This window comes from Theropithecus gelada, chromosome 10, assembly GCF_003255815.1.
Source record: "Theropithecus gelada isolate Dixy chromosome 10, Tgel_1.0, whole genome shotgun sequence".
NCBI classification, from domain to species: Eukaryota; Metazoa; Chordata; class Mammalia; order Primates; family Cercopithecidae; genus Theropithecus; species Theropithecus gelada.
In genome coordinates, this window is record NC_037678.1 from 36,483,159 (window position 1) to 36,492,824 (window position 9,666).

At 47.1% G+C, this 9,666-nt stretch overlaps 2 pseudogenes; both read left to right on the top strand.

Annotated features, from left to right (window-relative positions):
• The first annotated feature begins 3,495 nt into the window (after nt 1-3,495).
• Nucleotides 3,496-5,106, top strand: LOC112633705 (annotated as a pseudogene).
• A 2,936-nt stretch (nt 5,107-8,042) lies between these two features.
• Nucleotides 8,043-9,666, top strand: part of LOC112632430 — a 70,840-nt pseudogene continuing 69,216 nt past the window's right edge.

A 9,666-nucleotide genomic window follows, 5' to 3' on the forward strand; every position in this document is an offset into this window, starting at 1 on the left:
GCACACGTGTGTAACCTAGAAATAGAACCAGCTTCACTGATGCCCTGGCAACCACTTTCTCTCTTTTTGCTCCCCCAAAGTCACTAAGATCTTAAGGGCTAACATTGTAGATCAACTTTGTTTTCTTACACATGTTTTATCACAGAAAATTTAAAGTATATAAAAAATAAAAGAAACAGTACAATAGGCCTGTTACCCAGGCTTAACAACACCTAATAACATGCCAATTTTGTATTATCTATACTTCAACTCATTTCTCACACAGGCTTTATCATTTGTGATTTGTTTCTGATACAAAATGCATGCTCATTGAAGGTAAAATCTTGGCTGAGCACAATGGCTTCCACCTGTCTAATCCTATCACTTTTGAATGATGAGGCAGGAGGAGCATTTGAGGTCAGGAGTTTGAGAGCAGCCTGGGCAGCATAGTGAGACCGCAACTTTATTTTAAAATTTTTTAAAAAATTAATCAGGTGCAGTGGTGCACACCTGTAGTTCCAGCTACTTGGGATGTTGACACAGCAGGATCCCTTGATTCTGGGAGTTTGAGGCTACAGTGAGTTGTGATTGTGCCACTGCACATCAGCCTGGGTGACAGAGTGAGACTCTGTCTCAAAATAAATAAATAAATAAATAAGGGTTTGCATTGATATAAACAATCCCTCTTTTAACAATAGAAGTACCAAATTAAAAATCATTAATGTGAACCCATTTTTAACTCAGACTTTATCTTTTAATAAGTTTTTGTTTTTTTGGTTTTGTTTTTTTGAGGTAAGATGTGCACTCACTGAAAAGTCTAATCTTGGCTGGGCATGGTGGCTCACGTTTGTAACCTCATCACTTTGGGAGCCAGAGCTCAGAGGTCTCACTTTGAGACCAGCCTAGGCAACATAACAAGAACTCACTGGGGCAAGACAGTGAGATCTCATCTTTACAACAATTTTTTAAAAGTTAGTTAGGCACAGTGGTGTCCACTTCTCATCACAGCTATTTGGGAGGCTGACTTGGGAAGATCACTGGAGTCTGGGAGGTCAAGGCTGCAGTGAGCTGTGATTGCACTGCTGCACTCCATCCACAGGGATGAGTGAGACTCTGTCAAAAAAAGGTACAATGTTAACTGTACATGTTTGACACATCAACACATCCGTATAAACAATCCCTCTCTTAAAAATAAAAGTACCCAATTTAACAGTTATTAATATTCATGGGAATTACCTAGACATTTTTTGTTTGTTTTGTTTTGGATTTTGATTGAAAGGAGACACCTAGAAATGTTATTTAAAATCTAGATTTTGATAAAAATAAGGCTGACCTTTTTCTTTCTTTGAGATGGAGTTTTGCTCTGTCACCCAGCTGGAGTATGGTGGTGTGATCTCAGCTCACCAAAACCTCTGCCTCCTGAGTTCAAGCGATCCTCCTGCCTCCTGAGTAGCTGGGATTACAGGCATGAGCCACCACATTCAACTAATTTTTTTTTTTGTATTTTTAGTACAGATGGGGTTTCCATATGTTGGGTAGGCTGGCCTCGAATGCCTGACCTAAGGTGATCCACCCGCCTTGGCTTCGCAAAGTGCTGGGATTACAGGCATGAGCCACTGTGCCTGGCCAGGGCCTGAGTTTTGCCTGAGAATTTCTCTTTCTAAGAAAGTACAGCATATGGCAGTTATAAGGCTTCTTTTATCTAAAATAAATAGAATTTAAGAAATAAAAATTTAAAAAATTTACCTGAGATTAAAGGACAAATCAAAACACGTGTGTAATATGTTGCCTGTAGAAGTATATTTTAACAATGACATAAATTATTAATAACCAATACATGTTATAATAATGTATTAACTAAAATGAACACAATTCCTATTATGGTATCTATGAAAATACTTTCTTAGAGTAAAATATTCTCGTATCTTGAGAGGGCACTAGTTAAAAACAGCAAAGATTTGCAAGTTGATGTCTTATCAAGTACTTACTTATAAAATAAGTAGCAGACCTGTCTTCACACCTTTACAGAGTTATCCAAAAAGCAGTAATTTACATAAGAGCAGACAATTTTCCTAGCTTTCTATTGAGTTTATATGTTAATGTTGTTACAGAATTTAACTCAATTTTCTTATAAAATTACTTGACCAAGTTTTACATGATGTTATAGCATAATATATCAAAATTTATTTAGATGTCAAATAAATTTTATGTATCATAATATTATGATACATAACGATATTATGATAAGTTCCATTTACATTCAGATAATTTCACTAGGCAGTGTCTGTCAACCACTATTATCTTTTTTGGTTCCATTCTTTGCACAGACAGCACAGCTGGGAAAACACAGACTTGCCCAACAGTCTCTTCCCCGCGTCCTTCTCCTCCTCAGGGATTCAGCTCGTTAGTCAATCAAGTCATCTGGGACTGGAGGCTGAGTACTCCCTAACACAGAAGGTCTCATTCCTGCATGCTTTCCTCAGCATATGGGGAGACAAGAAGGTCCTTTCAGGAAACACTTGCCGGGACATGAACTTACCCTTCTATAATCTGAGGGCTCTGACCAGCAGAGACAGACTCGGCCACAGTAGGAAGGGATGAGGCCACTGTTCTGAACCTGGAGCTCCCCCACACCTTGTCCCGTCTCACTGAGGCGATTTTGAGAGGCTGCCCTGGAATATGTCTTGATGGTGCATGTTGAGAAACAATGTGGGTTTTGATGGGATTTGGGTGGTATCTGCTGTGTGAAGACAGGAGCAGAATGTTCAGAATCTAGGCTGTTTTTCTTGTGATCAGTTGGGTTACCTGTTTGGGATCAAGTCCATTTTTACTAGGGAGGCTGGATAAATTCCACAGAACACAGTGGTGCTCCCAGGATGACTGAGGCAGGGTGAGAAAGGAGGAAAGCTTTTCCACCTAGGCTTTTTGCTACCTCAGGAAATAGGGGCTGATCAGGTTAGCACTGGCTCTAATCTAATCAATTCATTTTTTTGCATTTGATCTAATTATCTTCCCCATTTTTAAGATAGGAAGGGGCCATTTCATTTGGTATTTATTTTTTCTCTGCATTTTTATTTCATCATATATGTGTGGATCTAATACAATCAACCACAATTTGACATTTGTTGTTTCCAAACATTTAAGAAATTATATCTATGTATACAATGTTAACACTACGTATAATAAATTCTCTTTCTGTGCAAAATGTAACTGAGACAGAAATCGAAAGAAATGATTCCCCGATCTTCTGATCCCTGTGCTCCTGGTTCTTTGTTTTCTTGTCACTATGACAGGATCCTGAAAAAGTCTCTCCTTAACTGTGTCTTGGTCCCCAGTAGAACTACAGCAAGAAACTTCTTGTTGAGCCTCTAAGAAGTGGCAGGAAGGAGATACCCTTTCAACCAATAAGAGTCATCCACGCCCAGCAGAGAGATGTATAAAAGGGAGGTCCAGCAGAATAACCCACAGTCCGCCTTTGGACGAGTAAGAGGGGGCTCTTTTCACTTGAGCCTCAACATGGGAAAGGAAAATGAAGACCGGGATCTCCACTGCTCCTCCATCCAAGGCCCCACTGACCAGCCCCCTTTCCCACAGATCTTTAGAGAAAAGAGCTCAGATGAGAAGAAAATACTCAAAGGAAAAGACAAGATCGCCTCCTCCCATTCCAGAGAGAAGCACATACAAAGGTAAGTAAGGCCTTGGGCTTCTCCCATGGAGGCTGGAAGGAGAGTTGGAATCAGGGATACTGAGCCATGTGTCTTAGTAGGGATTTATTTTGAGATTTGAGGGTGGCAAATGGCTTAGTGCCCTCAGGGGACTTTGAGAAATGTGTTCACTCGTGACGCTGGCAGAAGAGTTTCACATGAAAGAGTGATCCGCAAAAAAGCATCAGAGATAGACCCTTTTGCAGCAGGATCGGAGCCCAATCCAAACAAGGAGGAGAATTCTGAGGAAAGCAAGCTCAAGGCCGGCAACAGCACTGCCGGATCCGGTAAGATTTGACTCTTTCCAGGCGAGAAGGGACAGAGCAGCAACACAGGCTCCCCTGGCCAGGAAACCGGGAGCTCCTTGGCAGCCAGGGCCGTACAGATCCTGGACACTGGAGAACAGAAGAGAGCTGGGGTTTGGTGGCAACGTGAGCTCCTGTGTGTCCAGGATGGACTAGGGATTTCAGGGTGTTCAGTTGGAGGCACTTTCTCAAACTCTCATTGTATTCACAGAACCAGAGTCCAGCTCATATCGGGAAAACTGCAGGAAAAGAGAAATTGGCTCCAAGGACAGCTGCCAAGACAGAGCAGGTAGAATCTTGGTGTTTTTTGTTGGTGGTGGTAGTGGTGGGTTTTTTTGTTTTTGATTTGCCCCAAAAAGCAAATTATCAGGAAACTTTCATACCAGACTTGAGCGGAAAGGTAGTTACTGACAAGTAAATTTTTGAGATCTTAGCACTCTGAGAATATTTGGGGACTCACAAGGGGTTCAGTCTTACTTCATTCCAGTGCTGAGATGGCCTGGAAGGAGTGGGAGAGACAAATGGGGTTCACCTGGGTGCACAGGAGGTTCTGAAAATGAGGGTCTGTGGGGACTGCTCTGGCAAGTCTCTCACATGCTTTCTCTGCAGGGAACTGTCCAGAAGAGGAGTGCAGCCTGACGTTGAAAAAAAAAAAAATCAAGATCCTCCACTGCTGTGCACAACAGTGAAATCCAGGAGACATATGATGCTCACCATAGGGGACATTCCAGGGCTTGCACAGCAAGAGGCACAGGTCTTAGGCCCTAGGAGTCCAAACACCATCACATCAAAAAAGCTTCATAACCTCTGTGTGAGCTATGTCGGAGGCTATTTATCAAGACCTAGCCCAGGTGCAGGACCAGCAGATCCATTCTCCACTAACCTGGGAGCAGCTGACAGTGCTCACTCGGTTCCCGGGCCTCTGTGTGCCCAGGTGGAGACATTCTATGCCATGGCCACCCAGGCAGCTTGTCTTCCCTGCTGAGGGCTGGCTTGTCCCAGCCACACTGCCTGGTCCTGGGGATTCAGCCCTGGATAGAGAAGCCCATCCCTTCCCTGGGCAGGAGATAACTGAGTCTGTCAGTGGATCAGATCAGGCTGAGCTGGGAGCACCCTGATCCTGTTCAACAGAGGATGCAGCTCTGGGAATGAGAACAAGGATCTGCTACTTCTCAGATTCTTCCAGATGACCAGCAGTGACAATTTTAGATGCACTGTGTTAACAAATGACAGAATCCGAAGAAGTCATAGGAAAGAAACTTGAGCAATATACTCAGCATGGTGAGCCCTGCATTTTGCAGAGCGCTAAGACTATAGGACAAATTTTATATTTCATGTTAGCCATTTGATGCCTTTTGGATATCTGATGACGGTCGTGCATTTCTATATAATCAGAAAAATATGAGAATGTAATCATGTGAATTTGCATAGATTGTATAAAAGTAAATATGAAGTTACATACTCCTTTTTTTTTTTTTTTTTTTTTTGAGACAATCTTGCTATGTTATCCAGGCTGGAGTGCAGTGGCACAATCTTAGCTCACTGCAACTTCCTCTTCCTGGGTTCAAACAATTCTCACACCTCAGCCTCCCAAGTAGCTGGGACTACAGGCAGGTACCACCAGGCCTGACTAATTTTTGTTTCTTGTATTGTTAGTAGAGAGAGAGTTTTGTCACATTGGCCAGGTTGGTCTCGAACTCAAGTGACTGGCCAGCCTCCGCCTCCCAACATGCTGGGATTACAGACCTGAGCCACCTTACCAAGAAATTGCTTCTCTTTTAATTTGGAAAAGGTTATAGGCTCTCACTCTTCCAGCCTGCACCCATGGAGTACTAATATTCACAAACCATTATTAGTACTCCCTGTGGGAAAATGTCTATACATTTTTATAGTTTGATACAATAAAATTACTATGCAAGGTGTTATTTTTAATATTTCTACATAAAATTTAAGTCAAGATACATTAAATGGTAAATGATTGTACTTATTTATTCACCTGACTCATGTTTTATTTCATTTTAAACATCCTAAATTTAAATTTTATTGTGTTTTATACATTTCAAATGATTGTACTGTATTGCAGGATATGGAGATTTCATCACATACTACAATACAGTGCATTTTGTTATATTTGATGTATATTTTATTTGTATTTTGTACTGAGATCATACAATCTTTCATTATCTAAGAGTATCAATTACTTGTTTGGTTGCTTTATAATTTTCATTTTATGTAATAATGAAATAGACGTTAATGTTGTTTGGAATTTTAAATTTCTTTCATGTGGAATTTGTATTTAATAAAGACGTGAAAAAGAGAATGTCTTATCTTCACTTCTGCGTCATCCTAACCCTGACCTCCCTGCAGCCCACAGCTTTTGTCGTAATTGGGGACAGTGTTCTATCACTACAGGAAATGGGGCCAGTTCAACGGGAATACACAGATAGAAACTGGAGATACAAAGACTTTATTCTCGACCACTGCGATAGAAAAGAACTACAGTCACGTGAATCACACAGTTTTCAGGTTGACGCTGCTTACGAGTTATGCTTACACTATGCTGTAGAATGACTGAAATAAATTTATGTCTATTAAACAAATGCACATACATAAATAACGTGTAGAAATAGCAATGTACGTACCTTAATGAAAATGAACTTTATGGCTAAAAAAAATGTTAATACACAGATACACACAATGGGATCATATAATGTTGAAAAACAGAGATGGAGAGAGGAACAGAGACAGAGAGAAAGGGAGGAATGGAGTGAGAAAAAGACAGATGGACAGAGGGACATTGGAAAGGAAACAGTGGGGAGAGGGGGAGGAAGGGAGGTAGGGAGCGGGGAGGGAGGAAGGGAGGGAAAGAGGGAGAAAGGGAACAAGAGACAGAGAGAGGAAGGCAGAGAGAAAAGCGGTCTTCTGCCTCCAGGACCAGCAGGACCTCGCACTCCGGGAAAATGGGCGCCCAGTGCAGGCTAAGGGCTCGGCCCACAGCCGCGTCGGCCTGCGGGGCACTCACCGGGCCTCCGAATCGCCAGCCCGGGTCACTTCCTTGCGGAGCAGTTCAGACGAATTCCGTCTCCCAAGGAATGAGCGAATTGCCCAGAGAGCAATGAGCTGAGACTCGAGTGGTTGTCCGTTTTTCATCCACATGGTTCACAGACGACACAGCCCCACGTTGAGTCTGCAACAGAGCGTGAGGCGGATAGTTCCAGCCACAGAGGAGTCACACTCAGGCCGACTGAAGCGTGGTTTTGGGTTCCACGTTCCTTTGCCCTCTGCAAGGGGGCCTGTTGCTCGCGTGTCTCCAGCCCCCCGAAAGAGTGATCGTGTTGACTGTTTGTTTCCTGACCTCTGTGGGGACCCAGAAACCTCCAGGGAAGCGTGGAAAAGCAGCACCGGGTCGATGCTCTCCTTTCCAGTTTCCAAATAGGCCACTTTGGAGACTCCCCAATTGCAGGAAACAGGAATCCATCGTCAGGCCGTTATGCTCCGGACGTTTCTTTTGTCTGTGGCTTCGCTCTCGTTTTCTACATGAAAATGAACGCGATCCACACAACTGCGTGTGTGAGACTATCACAGCAACTGCGACACCCATAGGCATTGTTGCCTTCACGGAGAGGGCCTGGAAAACTCAGGACTGTCATGAAGGTTCAGTTCCACGCTTCACATTTCCAGGCTGGTTTCTCCATGAAAACGTGTGCGAGTCGACAGCGGCTCCCAGTTTCCATAGAATTACTGGAGAACCCCAGAGAGCCAGCCCCAAAGCCCCTTTTTCCCCTCCAAACTGGCCCTACACCCACCCACCCCACAAGGCCCTGGTCTCTGTAGTTCTCAGCTTCGGAGACCTTTCGGCTACCCCGGACTTTGGGTCCGGAGCTCATGCATATTCATGAAGGGTGGAGGTGGCAGGTCTTTCTAAGGGCTTCTGGCTGGGCCCGCCTCCTGGCTGGACCTGCTTGCTGTGCACAGGCCGACTGAGGGGCACGGGAGCCTGCCGGCCTCTCTCTGCCAGTGTCTGTCCGCGAAATTCTGGCCAGGTCTCCCCGCCATGGCTCTCCCGACACCTTCCGACAGCGCCCTCCCGAGGGAAGCCCGAGGACGAGGACGGCGAAGGAGACTCCTTCGCGCCCCGAGCCAAAGGTAGATCCTGCGAGCCTGCTTTGAGTGGAACCCGTACCCGGGCATCGCCACCAGGGAAGAGCTGAACCAGGCCATTGACATTCTGGAGCCCAGGGTCCAGATTTGGTTTCAGAATGAGAGATCACGCCAGCTGAGGCAGCACCGGCTGGAATCTCGGCCCTGGCCCGGGAAACGTGGCCCGCAAGAAGGCAGGCGAAAGCGGACCGCTGTCACCAGGCCCCAGACCGCCCTGCTCCTGCAAGCCTTCGAGCAGGATCGCTTTCCAGGCATCGCCATCAGGGAAGAACTGGCCAGAGAGACGGGCCTCCCGGAGTCCTGGATTCAGATTTGGTTTCAGAACCGGAGGGTCAGGCATCCAGGCCAGGGTGGCAAGGCACCCGCGCACACAGGCGGCCTGTGCAACGCGGTCCCCGGCGGGTGTCCCCCACCGCCCGCTCTCTCCTAGGTCGCCTTCACCCACATCGGGGCGTGGGGAAAGGGGCTTCCCGCACCCCACATGCCCTGTGTGCCTGGGGCTCTCCCACAGGGCGGGAGCCATGACGCGGAGCGTGCTCACAGGACACTAGACCTGGGTCTCTCTCGTGTCCTCGACATTGGATTGTACACGAAGTCCGTGGCAACGAAAATCCAAGTGCACAGGAACGGTTTTCCTGGTGGCTGACGAAGGCACTGTCATTCCCTCGTGGAAAGCAGCCCGTGCTTCTGAAGCGCAGGCCTGCCTAAAAGTGGGAGTAGAGTCGGGGGCGGTTGGGAAGCATGGTGACAAAAGGGGGAAAGAGGGAAGGGGCGGGGAGCCAAAAGCCTATAGCACCCAGTATTCCCAGGGGGTCAAGTACTAACTACGCCCGACCCTGCTTAGCTTCCAAGATCAGTCGAGATCCCCTGCGTTCAGGGTGGTATGGCTATAAAGACTGGCAGTGGCGCCTGCCTGTCACAAGAGCCCGGCCCAGTCAAGCCTGCTCCACTCCAGACATCACCGCCACCTCGGGGCCGCAGGGCTCAGATTCTGGGCCCCAGCACCTCCGGCAGCTGCGCTGCGCCGCGTCTTCCGCCAGCCTCCCAGAGCCACCCCCCTCGCCTGCAGCCAGACCACGCGCTGCTGCGTGGGAGAGCCAGAGGCCTCAATCCGCTGCCCAGGCTCCAGGCACACCAGGTGGCCTCCCTTTTCGCAGACACTCCACGCCTTTCCTGGCTCTGGAGCCCCTGAGCTTCCAACACATGGGCCGGCTCAGGACCGGGTGTGCTCCGAGACCTCAAGGCCCAGAGCTCACGGTCCTGGGATCCCCTCCGGTCCTCCGACTTGCCGCGGAAAAATTGTTTTGGTTCCCTCGCCGCCCCTCTTGCAAGGCCCTCTCTTGCCCCACCCACCCAGAGCCTCCACGGCTGCCCAGGGGCGAACAGCCGGCCCAGCCCCGCAGGCCCTTTTTCTCCCAAAGCCCACACCATTGCAGCTTGTCCTGATGAGAACCTGCCAGTGGTCAACACAGCGGGAAGGCTCTGCTTTGCCCCTCGCTGGCACTAGAGCCCCAGCA